Source organism: Prinia subflava, chromosome 14 (genome assembly GCF_021018805.1).
Source record: "Prinia subflava isolate CZ2003 ecotype Zambia chromosome 14, Cam_Psub_1.2, whole genome shotgun sequence".
Classification (NCBI taxonomy): domain Eukaryota; kingdom Metazoa; phylum Chordata; class Aves; order Passeriformes; family Cisticolidae; genus Prinia; species Prinia subflava.
The window spans coordinates 5119565-5137177 of NC_086260.1; the positions used below are offsets into that span (position 1 = coordinate 5119565).

General features: G+C 42.6%; 1 protein-coding gene across 2 annotated transcripts in view; it reads right to left on the bottom strand.

The window, feature by feature from the left end:
- The window catches only part of TAFA1 (TAFA chemokine like family member 1), a 221946-nt gene that overhangs the window by 193385 nt on the left and 10948 nt on the right, over nucleotides 1-17613 (bottom strand). The gene's annotated exons all lie outside the window — the stretch shown is intronic.

Genomic DNA, 17613 nt, shown 5'->3' on the forward strand with positions numbered 1-17613 from the left:
CACTCCCCGACCTCGGGGCCCTTCAACAATAGGTGGATCTTTATTTTGTTCCATTCTCCAACAAAACCTCTGAGAGCTGCCTTTCATCTCGCTTTGAAGCAGATATTTTTAATGAACTGTTTACCAGCCAAGTCTAATTGTGCAGCATAACTAGTGCAACTTGAAAAAGCACTCAGAACTGCTCTGGAGATGGGAAATGACTACAAGCCAAAAGTTGCAAGGGGGAGCAAATGAAAAACTTCTTTTTAAAAAGGCTCCTGATGTCAGTGAATCTGTCATTCCTCCTACTTTACAAAGCATAGCCTTGTTCATAGTGAAATTTCTTTGCATTTACCAGCTCAAAACAGCTTTGCTTTCTATTCAGCCAAAGACCTGTCTGGGCTGCAGTTACCAACGGGTGTCATAATGACACAAAAATGGAATGTAACAGTTGTAACAAAGGCAAATCTAAGGAATGGCAGGGTTTTAATATTTCAATAAGGTTAAAGCAGGAGTGTTAAATTATTCAGGTTCAGGAATAAGATATAAGCACTAGAGCAATATCACATCCATACTCAGATATCTTTACACGTGTAGAGGTGATATCTATGTGATAAATTGCTGGAGTGTGAGGTAAATTAATTTACTATGCACTTTGATCACAATACCCTCTCCTGGCCTACTAATCCATTTCCCAGCAGACTTGCTCTAACATCCCAAATCACAGAACACTTTCATTGCTGCCATTAAGAACAATGTTTCATAGTTTACTTCTCTTTTTTTCTCCTCACAAGTGGGGAAGTTTCCCTCCTTGAAAAACTAAGAAATATGAATTAAGTCTTGGGAAAGCATACAGACGAAATCTTTATGTCCTCCACTCTTTCATGTGGTGTAAACTATATAAGAGACTTAAAAGGAGAAAACATCTTCATATACTGACAGCTGGGCAAGATGCTGTGATGTTGGCACGATTCTGGTGGAAGGGGGAAAATGAACAAAATCCAGATATACTCTTCAACTAGAATGATTTAATACTGCCAATAAAGAAATAATATACATCTATATACAGAAAAGCACTAAAAATTAAACCTAATCAACAGATGTGCTCACATTAGATATTTTAGGGTTATAGACTATCACATAAATAATGTAATAAAAATAAAAATGATAATTAATATACTCATCACTGTCAGAAGTGTGATGGAAGCAAAATGCCTGGCAAGTGAAGAAAGCCTGCTACTTCTTAAAATCCCCAGCCAGAGCTGCCAGGAGCAAGGAGTCACTGAAGCATCCTGTCCCTGCCAGGCTCTGAGCATCACACACAGGTGAGGTGCTGCCAGGCTGGAGATTTACCCCTCTGCCCACCAGGCTGCCAAACAGCTCTAAATCCAAATTATGATCTATCACCAAGCTGAACAAACCATAAACTCAGGTGTTATTTACTGGAAGATCACCAAGCAGATTGATTTCGTGGATTTGCAGCTTCTGAACCTTGCCCCCCACACACAGAAGGGCTCAGTGCCTGAAACCCCCATGGAATAAATCCATGTGAATGTGGGGAATGCAAAGCAAGAAGTGAGCTGGATTACAGTAAAGCTCTGGATGCAAGGCTGTGGTGTGGACATACGAGCACTACCTCCCCCGAGTTTGCCATGGCTTTGTTTACAGCATGAGTTGCACTTACCCAAATATGAATTATTGACAGAAAGAGTCATGGCAGACTTAATGACACTTTGAGCATTCTCTGCACTTGAGTCAATAGATATGCTTTAGAATTTGTTACAGGAATCGTAATTCAAAATGTAATAAGAAAAAATATTTCTAGAGAAGAGCAAAGGCAGGGTAATTGATACTGGTTTCAAGTTTCGTACATTTATCCTTTATGATTTTAAGTACTTCATTTAGAAAATCTATCCTTGTGAGCACTGAGGTCTGCCCAGCTGTGGCCACCAGAAAACAGAATGTAAAATAAAAATATTAGAAGTGTGTCCTCTTTATTTGGGCAGGGGTAGGCAGATAACAAAACAGTGAAAAATCAGGGGATTTGAGAGAGTGATTTCACCTGAAGAAGGGCAGAAGCCCCGAGCCTGCAGTGGCTCCTTTTCAACCCCCAGGGCAGCTGGGGCTTTGTTTTGTGGGGACAGGAGACCTGGGCAGTGTGTGCCCCACTGGGGCTCTGCAGCACCTCTGCCAGCCCTGAGAGCTGTGCCCTGAGGACAGCCAAAGCCAGCCTGCCCTGGGGCACAGGGAAGAGGAACATGGAAAATCAGAGTGTGCTGAGCTCCTGCAGTGCTGGGCACTGCTGCTGCTGCCCGGCCAGGACAGCTCTGACACAGAGAAACCTCCCCTGCTGCCAGGGCAGCAGAAATTCTCTCAGGGAGTTGGAGGAGGAATCTGAAGAAGGCAGCAGCATCCATTTCCCGTGGCCAGTGCAGCACAGGGAATTTCTGCTGTCCCTCACAGGTCCATGACAAGGTCCCAGGGGAAACACCTTTTTCCAGACTGGCCCTTGGACAGTGAGGAAAGATGCTCCCAGCAACAGCAGGACTGAAAACATTTCACTCTTCATCAGGACCAGCAGGAATGCAGCCAGACCCCAAAACCTTGTGAGTGTTTGAATAACTGAGGGCGACTCCTGGGAGCCAAAAGGGAACTTTGAGCACTGAGTTACCCATGAGGGGCCCAAGACCTTGCTGCTGTGAACATCCCACCATGGGCTGTACTGAGAAGACAAGAAATGAGGGAAAAGAACAATTATGGGAAGATTCCAGCTCTGCATACTAAGAATGGTCTCTGCACTACAAGATGAGGCAATGTACAGAAGCTAGCAGTGAATATCCCTGTGCCACAGAGAACAAAAGGTTAGACAAGCCTGGCCATGTGCATTTCCCCACCTTCTCACTTTGGGAGATGGCACATTACCCCCTTCCTCTGCCCTCCTCAAGAAGTAATAAATGGAAATACATAACTTAAAAGCAGCCATAGATAAGGAGTCTTTGCAGCAGAACAGAATTAAGCCTCCTTTTCTTAGAGCATCTTTCCCAAGCTTCCCATGTACAGAAGGAGGATTTACAGACAAAGCAGGGTGGCTAAAACACTGAGGATTTTTGTAATTTGATGTTTAAATAAATAAGAAGAGAGGTAGGCAGAGTGTTATATAATCCAGCATAAAACTTCTCATCTTTATGTTAAAAAAGAAAGAAATTAGCACCCTTACCTCAAGGTTTAGTGTCCTGAAAACATTTAGCAGCTTTTTTTATAGAAGAGCATCATTATCTTGTGCAGATATAATACACAGGATGCTTCTCAAAAGTAATCACAAAGTACTTGTGCGTTCACACTATTCAGTAACTGCCTCCATAATTTATGGGCATCATCCTATGCAAATCATTGGAAAGAAAATGACAGATCTCAGGGCTGTTTGTTGTTTAATCTCACTTTGTCATGATGCAAAAAAGAAGGATGTGAAAATACAAGGAAAGTCATCCATAATGGTAAAAAAAGATTCTTGGACGTTCTTCGTTGTGTTCTAAGATACATAATCACCTCTCTGTCAGCTATGAAATGAATCTACATTTTCTATTCCACATGAAGGGCCATCAGAATCCTAAGTGTTTTACACCCTACTCTATTTCTGCTGGCAGAAAGTTGGGGCTCTGAGATTTGACAGCAACAGATCATCCACTGAGATGGGGAACAGCACAAAAAGAGCTCACAAAACTGGGCTGGGACTTCACCAGGCATCACAAGGCTTTGGAAAGAGGCTTTGGGCTGCTAAAAAATGAAAAGCCCAAAGCCTTGGTGTGGTGAGCCTGGCTGGATGCCAGGTGCCCACCAAAGCTCTTCCATCCCTGCTCTTCTCAGCTGCACAGACAAAATGAAAGGCAGGGCAGGGAGAGGCCCCTCCCCAGTCACTGTCAGAGGCAAAAGTGGCTTCACTTGGGGAAATCACTTTAATCTATTGCCAAAGCAGAGCAGAATGATGAGAAATAAAAAACAAGACTCAAAAAGACCTTCCCTTCCACGCCTTCCCTCTTCCTAGGCTGAGTTTTGGTCCCAAATTCCCTCCCTCCTTCCCAAAACACCATATTATTTTTGGTTCTCTGCTCCTTCTCTGAGGGGCTTGACCTTGGCCAGCAGACCCTCCTGGAGCCTCTGGCACTGCCTCTGTCAGACACGGGGGAAAATTCTGGAAGCCTCTCACAGAAGCCACTCCTGCAACCCCCCTGCTGCCACCAAACCTGACCAAACCCAACACATCAGATCTCAACCTCTCTCTCAAATTTACTCAAATTGGATCCTGCTGAAAGGGGTGTGTTCCTACCAGGAGTGTGAGGCTTTGGTTTTTCTCCACAAGTCTGTATTTCACTGAATGTCTCCTGGCACAAAACCCCCAGCTCATTTACTGCCAGTCTTACTACTTTAAAACAAATATGTCCACGTGGGAATACCACCACAATCCCCTCCACCTTCCCTGCAATGAAAAAGGCACAATTAGGTGCAGCTTTCACAACTGCTGGGTTCAGTGACTGCTAATAGATCTCACAGAGCTCCATTGCTGAGACACAATTCTGCTTTCTCCAGAGGAGAAGAGCTGAGCTTACACAGAAATGACAAAAGCAGATGTTATTACAGAAATAAAGAAACACATTTCTAATACTTTGTTAAGAAAACAAAACAAAACCCTAAAAGCATCTCTCAAAGTACCCTTTCAGTCTGAGTTTCTTCAAGGACAGCAGAGTTACAGCTGCAGATGTGTGCTAAAGGAGGAGTATTGGTGTCTGACACTGACGAGTGAAATGTGCTCACTAAATTAGCAGAGGTCTTGAGATGATTGAAGTCAGCAAAACACAACAGCATTGCAGACAAAAAGGGCTCTGTCAAAGCTTTGCCTTCCCTCCCCCTGGGCTCCTTCTCCTTCCTGAGGGATGGGCAGAGGCCACGGGCAGGGCTGGTGCAGCCTTGGCCTTCCCCAAACTCAGAGAGAAGCTACAGGTCAAGTCTTGAGTTCAAACACAGCAGAGTAGCAGAAAGTCTTTGTTTTTCACACTGCTTTGAGAGTTAGGGGTCAGGGAATCAACTTTCTCCCAAAGGAAAGAAAAATCTGCCTAAATCCTTCCTGTCCAGAGGGCAAACTTTGGAACGAGCTGTAGCACACATCCTTTATTAGTTAATACCTCCTTTTCACATATGTTAAATTCTGAATTACCATCAGCTGCCCCCACAACTCAGAGCAGAGCCAGGTACTCAGCATCAGTGGCAGAGATTTTAAACCAGTCTTGTCCATCTTCTCCCTTTCTGGCAGGGCTGGGGCTGTCTCAAAGCCCATCCAGCCTTCCAAGGAACACTCCCTCATGGAGACAGAGCAATGGACTGGGGCTCTTTGCTGTCTCAGAAAAACTGAGACAGAAAAATAAAATCCTGGTGTTTCATCTCTGCTTTCTTATTTATTTATTCAAGATGTGAAACTGAAGAGCTATTGGAAGGCCCTTTCCCTTCCAGCCACATCTTAACACCACAGCTCTACTTCAGGGAGAAAGATGAAGAGCCAGCCCCTAAAGCAGAACACAATTTCTGATTAGAGATACTCTGAATTAAATCTATTTAAGGAAAAGCAGTACCATCCCTAGGCTTTTTTTTTTCCCTAATTTATCTGGCCATTTCCTCACACTTCTTTCAGTTTCTAGAAATTTGCCAAATTGTTTCAGGTTTTGTTTTCTGTTTTTCCACTTAGTCAGAAAAACAATCGAGTTGTTCTAAACTAATTTCAAAATGTAAATACTGCACCAAACTAACACTTGATATCTTGCTTTGGCTGTCATATACGTTAAAAAAAATTCAATTATTTACACTGCTTTAGTCACACAACAAAAGCAACATTGCTTTTCAAAATGTAGACTGCTACCCTCTATTCCCCCAAACTAAAAAATAAACAATTGTCACAACAGAAAATTTGCTACAATTACTCAAGCATGTGAAAGCTTATCACCACGAGAGGTTCAATAAGCACATTTTAGATTAATTGATCAGTAGAGAGGGAATCAGGTCTTAGTTTGATGCTCAAGGCCTAATGAGAGCCTTCAGACACTTTCTGCAAGCCTGGCAGCAGCTGGTGCTCAGTCCCGACATGAAACAAAAATGCTGATAAATATCTATAAAATCTATAGAACCTCTGAGCTTTTGTGTTGCCAAAACAGAGATAAATCGTGGAGAAGACCTTGCTCCAGCTTGGAGGTTTTCTAGGTTCCAGCAAATGAGAAGAAAAACTTCTGCAGTCAACCTCAACAGCCCAAAAATGTCCATCAGTGGGGAAGGACATGCAGGACCCTGAGAGCATCCTGTCCCCACCAGGTGTGTGTGCCCACACCAGACAACACCCACGGGTTCCTCCCCACCCAGGACCCCCAGAGCACTGTCCTCTTTTGGGACAGATCTTCTAGAGCACCCCCCAGAGTAATCTGTGTTTTAGAATCAATAAAGAGATTAAGGTTTGGGTTTTTTCCCCCAGTTATAGCAAAAGAAAGTGTGATTTTTTTCCCCGTCGTAAGATGACATTTATCTTGACACAAGTTTCCATTTTGCCGTAGCTGGACAGCAAGAATTGAGTGTTGAGCAGGAGTGGACAGGTAATATTTGCAAGTCAGACACATTTCAAAAAATACACGGAGTTATACAGAATCCTCGGAAATGCTAGGAGTTTAGCAGCACTTAACTCAGGTGGGGAATGCAGGTTTCAAGTGAGAAACATGTTTAAAGAGGAAGCCTTCCTGTCCTAAAGCCAGCCAAATCTTCTCACCTCTTTAAGGAAGCAGTTGAGTAGAAAGTGGGAAGCTCCACACTTGAATTAAAGCTGGCACTGCCAGTCTGCAGCTCAGCCTGGACATTCCCTGGGCAGGGAAACATTCCGCAGACAGGGAAACATTTCCCAGACAGGGAAACACTCCCCAGACAGCACAGCTTATTTGTCAATTGAGCCCCAGCAGCATGAGGGCTCTTCACACCTCTCAGCTGGGGCGGTCTCAGCGATTAAAGCTGCAGCACCGTGGAAGTTTAAGCAGCGTGAAGCTGGCTTAGAGCAAAGCCCCTGATGCCATGAAAAGAGGGAGCTGAGAGCTCCTGATCCATCACCAGCCATGCCAAGGACAGAGCAGCAGGGAGGGCATCCTGCTCTGGGTACCAGCTGTAGGATACTGGTAGGATACTGGTAGGATACTGGTACTGGTTGCCAGTGCCTGGCAGCCACCAGAGGAGGCTGTGAGGGACAAAACCTCCCTTGTTTCCATCCCAGCTCCCAGAAATGTGCTCCTGGGGGAGAGCTGTTTGCTCTGCTCCACTGCTGGATGCTGCACAGGCTGTCCCTGGGCTGGTCATAAAGGAAAAGAGTCCCTGTAAAACCAGCTGCCTTTATAGCAAATGGGGTTCTGAGACCCATGTGTGCTTTCAAAATATGCAATAATCCCTCCTGACAAAGGCACATTTGAGTTTTGTTCATATCTCTGCCTCCTATGTGAAATCTGGACATTAAAGCACTTGGAAAGCAGACAGGACACATCTCAGAGTGAGACATCTGAAACTCAAGATCCTAATTTATATAATGCGTTATACAGAGAAATTTATTTTACTATGTTTACTTTTTAAAGCAGGTTTGCATTGTAAACTCTGCATGAATTTCCCCTCCAAATTTTCATTCACAGATTCTGTCAGGACTAAGGGATAATCTCTTCTCACCTGTTGAAGGGCACAGCCCCTCAGATCTGGAGAGCAGCACACTAAAGACACACAACCCTCAAGAGAAGGACTTCAGTATAAATCTGATACTACTTGGTAGCCTGCCTCCATCTCTAGACACTACAGATTACACCTTTTCCTTTGATGGCCTGAAAAACAAGAAAGGAATATAAGAAATAATTCATTTCACCCAGGAGCAGGATTTAGAGGGGGGACTTGCAGTGTGCAGACACCAGAAACCACCATGAAATCTTTCCCACTGGAAGATTCTGATCAACAAAAATAGTTTTTCCTATGGGTAGAAAAGAGTATGTTTTATATTTTTTCCAGTTTTTCTTGCTTAATCCATCCCACCAATATCAGGAAGTAGGAAATTCTTTGTAGCATTTCAAGTATTTTTACCAAATAGCTTCATTTTTATTCTTTCTAAATAGACCTGTTTGAAACTATTCAGTTTATTAAGATATCACTGGTGTTTGAATTGGGATGAAACCAAACAGGATTTTCTTGCCCAAACACCACATCAAGGTGCATTAACCAAGAGGAGGAAGTTCAGAAGGCTTTTTCCAAAAGTGACGGCCATAGGAGATTATTAAAATGAAGATTTAGAGCAAATAAAGGAAACTGATTTAGAGGAAGGGAGAGGGAAAATAAAGATTGAAACAAGATAAAAATGTACAGAAAACAGCTGGTAGTCTGCCTACATTGTGGACCTTGCACTAAATGACAGCCCCTGTGTCTGGAGGTCTCCCAGGAGTGGTTTTGGAGGGTTAGAAATACAATGTGCCCTGGATGCTCATTGCCCACAGCCTGCTCCCAGTGAGGGCATCTCAAAATTCCTCTTCCTACAACTCTGTTTCAGCTCTTCCTCCCTCCATCCTTTGAGTGGGGAACTCCCGAGCTCACATTCCCCTCTCAGGACTCAGAAGAGACCAACCAGGCTCATAATGGAACTGGGGTGACCATGACCAGCAAGAGATGAATATCTAACAACCACTCAACTCATTCAGTTCACTGTGTTATCAACAGGAGGAATCAGCATTAAACAATTACCCAATCCTGCCCTTGGGGGAGAAAAGGAAATACAAAATATTTCCAAAGAAGGCACTGAGGAGGATACAATCAGCTTCAGCAGCACTCAGTGTGTCCTGCCTGGCAGCTCTCCTGACTCCCAGCGTGCTGTGGCAAATTGGGATACACAAGACTGGAGGATCAGAAATGTCTTTTCTCTACTTTTGCCCACCTTTGAGTCCCATTCTCCCCCCCTGCTGGGGATACAGATGGGTTTTAATGGATAGAGGGAAGGTCCTGATGTGTCCATACTTGGGAAAGCCTGGAGCTGCCACAGACACTTCCCCACTTCCCAGCTTCACTGTGAATTTCCCTGATGTATAAAGATTTCTGTAGAGGACAAATGTCAAGGGAGGGCACGGAAGTGTTGCCGTGCTCTTAGGCATTGAATAATCTCATTTAGGGACAGCTATCAGTGCTGCTTTGGCCTTGTTAATTTTCTCTTCCTAAGTCAGACACTCACAGCTTTTGTCTACTGCTGTTATCAAGGCATTTGCATGCACTAATCCATGACAAATGGGTTCATTTGATGCACATCTGATTTCCTTGCCTGCCAACTAGAAAGAGATAATAGAAATACCAAGAGAAGCTAAATTAGAACTAAAGGAGTCATCTATTTGTTGGAGAAACTCAAAACAAAGTTAGGATAAACACCACCCAGGCAGCTGACTTAATGGAGAAAGCACTGTGATTTCAGCTGAGGAAACACAGTTTGTAATTACCTGGAGGGGAAAAAAATGCTGCATTTTAAAGCTTCACAAAAAGATATTGCTGAAGAAATAATTATACTACAGATGTGGGAGCTGGCTTAGACACAGTGATTCTCAGTCAGCTCCTGCCCCAGCACACTGAAAACAATTAATAATTCAAAAGCCTCTGGGAGTGTCAACTCATCCCTTGGGGTTCTTTTGTTGAACACAGCAGTGACTTCTGGCTGGCTGACCACCCAAACCTGAAAGCATTCCATGCCAGCAACCAAAAAGAGGAAATTTACTGTGCTAATGAAAGTCACAGTAAATTGTGTTAGCTTTGCCGTGAGAGTTTATGATTAAAGCAAGATTTTCCCCCAGATCTCTGCTCTTTAATGGAAAGTGTATCCTTGTGTTAAAAAGGGCAAATTCTGAAAACACCAGACCTACTTTAATTTCGGTGCTGCTCCAAACCAAAAGAAGAGCTGGTAGCAGCCAGAAGGACACACAGCTCCTTCCTCATGTTCACCTGGTACTGAATTTGAATTCTCTGTTGATTCCTCTTGGGAAAGAGGCAGCCACTGGCAGATCTCAATTTATTCCACCAGACAGGATTTATCAGGATGATAGCTTGTTTTAGGTAGCTGCTGATACCTACACACATTTTTTTTTTCCCCCAAAAAAAGGAATATCAAGGCAGAAATAAAGAAGGCACAAAGATATCAAACCACTTTTAAAAGTTTCAACTTAGGAAAGTGATTCTTAAAAACAAACGAAACCCCCAAATATTAAGTCCTCAGAATTTCCCAGTCAGTTCCAATTTTGGCTTTAAAACATGAAATAGGCTGGTGTTCAAAGGTTTCTGAACTGTAAAATTAGCCAATTTTTAAACACATGATAGAAAGCGTAGGAATTACTACATAATAGAAATAAAATAATGGAGGTTTTTATGAATATAATTACAGGAAATACCTATCCAACCATATTTCAGTGTATTTCCTTATCCTCAGCACCTTTAGTCAATCTAGAAATGAAGCTGAGGTCTTCTCTAAAATGTGTTTTTTTCAAAATACAGTGTTCTGAACATGACCTTATGATAGTTTTAGTGTTATTTGATCTTATTTCTGCCTGTTTTTCGGTTTTATTTAAATTCAGAATGATTCAGAATGTGAACACTTACTTTTTAATATGTTTATATAGGCAAATATATGAACTACAGATACTTTTAAACTCTTGTTCATGTTCAAAGTCACCACTGTGTTATTGTGATTCCTGGGAAGCACTTAGGAAAAAGGTGCTAACCAATAGGTTCCCTTCATTTCTGCATGTTCATTTAAGAAACAAACATATAAATCAATGAAAGCAATTTTCCAAATAAAATGTCCTTGCTTGCTCTCAACCACTTAATTAAACACCATTAACTCTAGTTTGTTTTGGCAACCAATTAATGTCATGATCAAATATAAATAGACTCTGCAAGAAAAGATTATAATTAATAAATCCTGAACAACACAGTACAATTGCACTGAAGCCTTGCTTGCCAGAAATATTTAGCAGCAGTTTTGGAGAGCATTAATGAGGACAGTAAAAATAAAGTTTTATCAGGGTGTGCAGTTTAGATCCTGAGGCTCTTGCCTGCACCTAGGCTGATCTGTAGAGCCTTTGGTGGCTGACATTATTTACAACACAGAAAAATCAGGTTTCTGACTTTCCAACAAACTGATATGTGCATTCATAAGGGTATTTAATCAAGTTCTCCACAGATGTAACTTCCACTTGCACACAGTTTAATTGACAGTGTATTTTGCTCACTATGTTTTGGTAATTTCAAAATGAAGGTTCTTGATTCAGATTTGTCAGCTACAGAAAACTAAATTAATCCAGTAGGATCTTTGGATCATGCTTGAGGATGGATTAAAAACATCCTTTAATCTGAACCAACAGCTCTCCTGGTAATCAAGACACAAGGATCACTGTTTAAGCTGGTTTTTAGCTGCCTATTCATTTAGTAAGAGTTAAGGTACGTGGTATACAAATAAAACTTAACCGTTCATGGCAGAAATATTTGCGCCCAATTCCAAAAATGTCCCAGCACTTGTGGCTGGGTGGGAGCTGCTCATGGAGAGCAGGTTATTCCCTGGAATTCAGAGACACTGCACCACAACGAGGGCACCCACCCCAGACAACAGACTGCTTATGCACTGTACCCCACCTGCTGATTCTCAAGGAATCACTTTCACATCCAAAAACCAGTAAAATTTTCCATTCCTGCCATCAGTTCAGTCCCCAAGCCAAGCTGTTCTCTCAAAATAAGGATTACAATGGAATGGTAGGACACAGATATTGATTATCATGATAGCAACAGTGATCCTGCACGCTGCTCTCACTGAGGTGACCTTTCAAGAAGGGCAGGACTGCTTTCTTTACCCACTGTGAAGGAAAAGGGGCAAACTTATACAAAAGAAATGCAGGAGGCAAGAGGGAGATGTCAAAAAACAATCTAAACAGAGCGTGGAAATATGAGTCACAGAAACATTGGGCTTTGTAACTTCATTCAGCTTAATTTACACCCCCGAGTCCCCATTGTGCATCACTGCCTGAGTCTCATAAATTCAGATTCCAACTGTGCTGCAGCCCTCGTGGTCCCTACCCAGGGCACGATGAACAGAAAGCTCCAGCATCACTCCCATGCAAAGGAAAAAGTTCAGCTGGAGAAAACTGTCATGCACAGGGCGTCTGAAAACAGCAAAAAATGCCAAGTTCTACTAGGAAAAAAGAAAAAATCTTGCTCACAGCAAAGGTTGGTTTCACAGAGTGGCAAGAAAAGCATTCAGAAGGAAATACAAAGATTATAGACAGTGCAGGATAAAATAATATCAAACTTATAGGGGAAAACACATCAATCTTATGAAGCAATGCACTTGAATATTACTTTTTAAAATATAAATGAGCCTTGGACTAAAGCAGGCTAATCATTAAAGGCATGTTTCTGATGTTATCAGCAGAAATACTTCAGTGCACAGCAATGTAGTCTGCCTTTGGGGTTTATATTCGTAGGTGCCAAATTTTCCTTGGGGCTTCACCAGCACAGAATGAATTCTCACAGCCTTTAAGGCCCTGACAGGGAGCTGCAAACAGTGGAGTGCCCTGCAAGGACCCTGCGTGACTCACCAGGGCCCCAAGGCTGCTCTTGAACAGGGAGCTCAGCATGGGCAGGAGGTGCTGCTGGGGCACAGCAAGAGGAGATTCTTGGTGCCAGGGCAGGAGGGATTTGCTTCCCAAAACCTGCCTGAGAGAGAGCTGGGGAGAGCAAGGATGGGGACAGGGGCATGGCCAGGGGGAAGGGCAGAGCACTGAGGACCCAAGGTTTCTGAAACCTGGGGATTGCTGGCTTTCCCAAGGGAAACTTTTCAGCAGTTTCTCCTTTCCCAGGCAGCTTTGTGTTAAATAGTTAATAGTTAAATAGTTATTTAACTATTCTTCCCATAACATTTCTGGGTAAACAGGATTCCTTTCGCATAACAACCTCTCTCCCAGGTGTTGTTTGTGCTACTGCAATGGAGAGAGGTGTCCATCCTATGCACCAATAATGTGTCTTTTTAGCCCAGCATGTTATAAAAAAGGCTGAATGAATTGTAAATAAAGTCTACTGAGTCTCTTCTTCCTGCTGACTGGAGTCAAGTATCTTTATTTCATGTCCAACAGGGACAGAGCACAGAGGGTGAGTGCAAAGGAGCCAGGCAGGAGGCATCACCCCAGTGTCCCTGTGGGAGCACTCTGCCATCCTGATTGGCACAAGGGGTACAGGGAGAGGGCACCTCCTTCCCCCCACACTTCCAGCAGCTCCTGGGGACCCTCCCTGGGCTGCCCAGGGCACATCCTGGCCATGGTGCCCTGCACAGTCCCTCGAGCTGCCCCTCAGGCTGCTCCATCTCCCTGGACCAGAAGGAACAAGGCAGCACATTCAGCTCTGTGTCTGCACCACAGTGTGTTTATAATGATGTGTTTAAGGAAAGACTGGATGTGGCACTGGGTGCCATGGTTTATTGGAGGTGTTAGGGCATGGGTTGGACTCGATCTTGGAGGTCTCTGCCAACCTGCTGATCCTGTATTCTGACTGGTCCTGTATTCTGACATCTTCCCTCCACCTGCAGCAAGCTGTGAGGATCCCAGCTGCCCTTCTCCTCCTGCCACTGAGGACTGCCTGATCCCTGGCAGTGCCAACCTATCCCTTCCCCTTTACTTCTCTGTGCCTCAGGCAACAGCTCACAGACCCCAAAATCCCCCATGGCTACCCCTATCTGCAAGCACACCCTGGAGCCATGCTGGGTTTGTTTGGGAGGTTTGATTTTTGAGAAAAAAAAAATCAAAAAATCAAAATCACAGGGTGCATTACTTCTTATGGAGTCTGCTGCTGTAAACAAGCACATCACACAAGCACAGCAGGCAGTTCATTGCCATCATGCTGCTAGAAACCCTACCTCATGCTTAAGCGTTGATTTTGTCACATCAGTTCTCTTCCTAAACAAAGTACGTGTCCACACACATCCACATGTATTTTGTGTGTGACCAGGAGCACAGTGGGTACTTACAACCTGGATTTCTTCACTTAGCAGTTGGTAATTTCACATTTTCAGGAGCTGCCTCTGAAGGCCAGGTGTGTAAAACAAAAGTATCACAGGGGAGATCTTTCCAGTGGGTGACTGGAGCAGGATTTTCTGATTGTGAACAAACCAGGGCACTGTGGTGCTTCCAGTGCATTTGCTGGTGTAAACGAAAATCAAATCATTTAGAACTTAAAAATTTGCTCATTTTAATTAACACAGCAAGAAACAATAGCTGTCACCTTTCATAGGTGGCTGGCTGCATGGCAATTTGAACATTGTATACTGAAGGCAACAGTTTGCATTCACACCATGTGATTAATGAAACAATTCCTCCTAATCACAGAAACCTTTATATATTAACTACCTAGTGCCACACTCACTTCTTTCAACACCAAGAGCAAAAATCCTGCTGAACTCACCTATCAATTGTTTATAAATTAGAGACACATTTTATTTACACTTTCCTGAGGAATTACATTCAAACCCCTGCCTGTTTTGAAGAGAATAGCCATATATACAGGGCATATGAAAATAGGAGACCTTTTGAAATGTGAAAATATGCAGTTTATCCCAAGGCTATAAAAAATCAGTGGGAAGGCCAAGATCAGAACTAAGACATTTTTCGCTCACAGCCACAGACCACAGTTTCTGCAAAATGCTGTCTACTGAGAAACATGCTCAGAGCATCCTTAGGTTGATGTTCCTTGTTAGTTGGTGCAGAATTGCTCTGAGACTGATTTTTCCATCTCGTAATACGTAGTACAGAGAATCACTTCTTGAGAAGATTTTTAATAGGCACATCATTAACTACTGTCACAATAAAAGGTACTTCGTGTTTAGCATCGTAAAATTCCAGCCTTGATTCAGCCCATGATTTCTTCCTCCGAACAGGCCTATTTTTAATTAACATATTTGCAAATGTCAGCAGTGCTACAGTGGGTACTTTTTTCTGCTTGTGCCTGCCTTACATCTTTACACTGCACACAAGACTAACTTGATGTGTACCTAATTCATTTGCACAGACTCACAGGTGAACCCTTTGTCCTTCCAAGTAACACATGGCCAGTGTTGTCACCTGTGATTAGCTGACAGATCCAACACCTTCTTATGGAACAAAGTCACAATTTTGTAAAGAGTTGCATGATTGAAAGGGTGATAGCTGCTTTTTAATTTTTTTTTTCTTTTTAACCTGAATCCTGTACTTTGCTAATATCTTGTTGTGTCACCAAACCCCAGCATCTACTTCCTGCTGCTGGGAGGGTCAATCCTGTCAATCAGATGATCAATGAGCTATCACAGGCACTCAGATAACTCTGCAAATCACATGTCCACTCTGACCCCTGAGGCCAATTGAGCAGCCCTACAACTGTGTGTATCTCAGAGACTGAAACAACCAGCGTGGAATTCTTTTCATTACCACTGCTTCTTCTTAAATCACACAGAAAGGACAAGCCTGCAAAGAAGATGGAGATTTGTTTCCACATAAAGTTATTTCCTGTGAATGCTTTCACACATCCGTTGCCTAACATGATTTTTGTGAAAATGAAATGTAGTCATAAAAAGCCCTGCAGAAAAAGCCAGGAGTGTTGCCCAAGGGGAATTACACTGCAGTGGGGTTCTGCAGATTTACTCCCAGGTCTCCTCCTCACCTATCCAAGTCAAAAGGAACAGGCACCAATACCTAAGGGCACTAAAGAGCACTCAAAACTTCTCACTGTGTTAACGAGACAAGAAAGAATTAATGAACAGGCACAAATAATACAGCATCATTCCTCTTACAAGCAAGCAGTATTTACTACAGCCTTACTACCTGTGCCCACCTGCCAACACTTCACAGAAAATAAAGCTACAGTCAATCATAAATACTGTCATGTAGAGCAGTTTATCACACTTGTTTCCAGGTTCATACCTTCTGCTAAGTCATCTAACTGAATAAAGAAGTACTGAATTATAAAAATGAAAAATTATTCTGCATTGGAAAGAGGGTTTAAGCTTCTGTGACTGCACAGTGTGTAAAAATCTATTTCAGCTCATTCAGATACTTGGTTAAGAAAGGTTCTGAGAGGAAAAAAAAGATCAAGCTCAGAAATCTCTGATGATAAACTAACCTTTTAATATATTGCCCTTGATTTCCAGGGTTTCAAAACTGGATTAACTGCTGTGGTCCAGATGGATATATTCACTGTGCTAATCCACTGTGTTCAGTTCAAGTTTATTATGCTAAATACACTCCAAGAGGATTTTATCTTTTACCTGCACCTTCCTGTGCTCAGTGAGACTCTTCTCTTCATCAAGCATGGGAAGCACAAGATGGGGTGGAACCTGCCTTTTTAATTATCTTGTACCAAAGTGGCCCCATGATGGAGATGAACTGCTGAAATTCTCTTATTTTAGAGCAGCTCATTATCTATGGAAGATTACAAACTGAAAGAAAAGCTATGCTGAGCATGCTATTGATTACAGCCCTATTTGTCATGATTCAATAAGTTGAAATTTCATATACCAAATATTAAATTACTGAAATTATGCTTTGGCTCATCTGCATCCATTTTTTATTCACTTTTATTTGCCTGAACATTTTAATCTTACTTACACAGTTTCTAACTAAAAGTAAACTACGCATTCCTAATAATATAAATATGAAAAATAGGGTGTGCTCAGGGACTGCAGTTGAATACATTAAAATCACTCAGTTTGCTAGTTAACATATTTCCATCCCTTTTATGTACAACCTTTCACATTCACTTGGCAGACTGCAAATTCATAGCCTTATAAAAAAAAACCCCACTGTCTTGATTTTCTGTTGTGACAGCAGAAATTGTCCAAAATATCTAAGAGTTTCCCTAAAGGACACTCACAGGCTGGTGCTTCCCAGGTGCAGCACAATCTGAATTTGAGGTGAACATCATGTCAAATTCCACTCATCTGTCAATGTAGTGGATTATTTCTTGAGAGACTGAAATTGGCTGCCTGGGATCAGCACACCATCAATCTTGTTGGTGTAGGGTGCAGAGGAGCTGCCTGAGCCAGGCTCGCAGGAGGGAAAGCTTGGCTACCTCTAAGTAGGTGATGAGGCAGCTGTAAAACCTTCACTCTATCTGTAGCACATCTCTGAGTGAAAGATTTTGTCATTTCTTCACATTTCCCCAACATTTGGTATGCATTCGGTGCCTTGCTGTTCTTGCTTCATAAAAAAGGTGATTTTTCAAGCTTAGGCAAATGTTGCACAGCTCTGGATCTGCCCAGCTCTCATTTTTTCTCATAATGTCACTTGCTTCAACTGATTCCATAAAATGATATTGTATTTTCCTTTTACATATCTGTTTAGCTGAGCTGTTTTTTCCTTTTTCCTTCACTAGGGACACACTCAAATAACCAGCAGCATTACTGATAATTGCATTATAATAAATCTCTGCAAGCCTCAAGTAAGTCCCTCACCCCTCAAACTTCAAGCACTCCCAAATTTCCAGTGCCAAAGGTAACACCCTGAGTTAATCTGATGCTCTAACATGGGCACTGAGACCTGGCCTAGCAAGGAT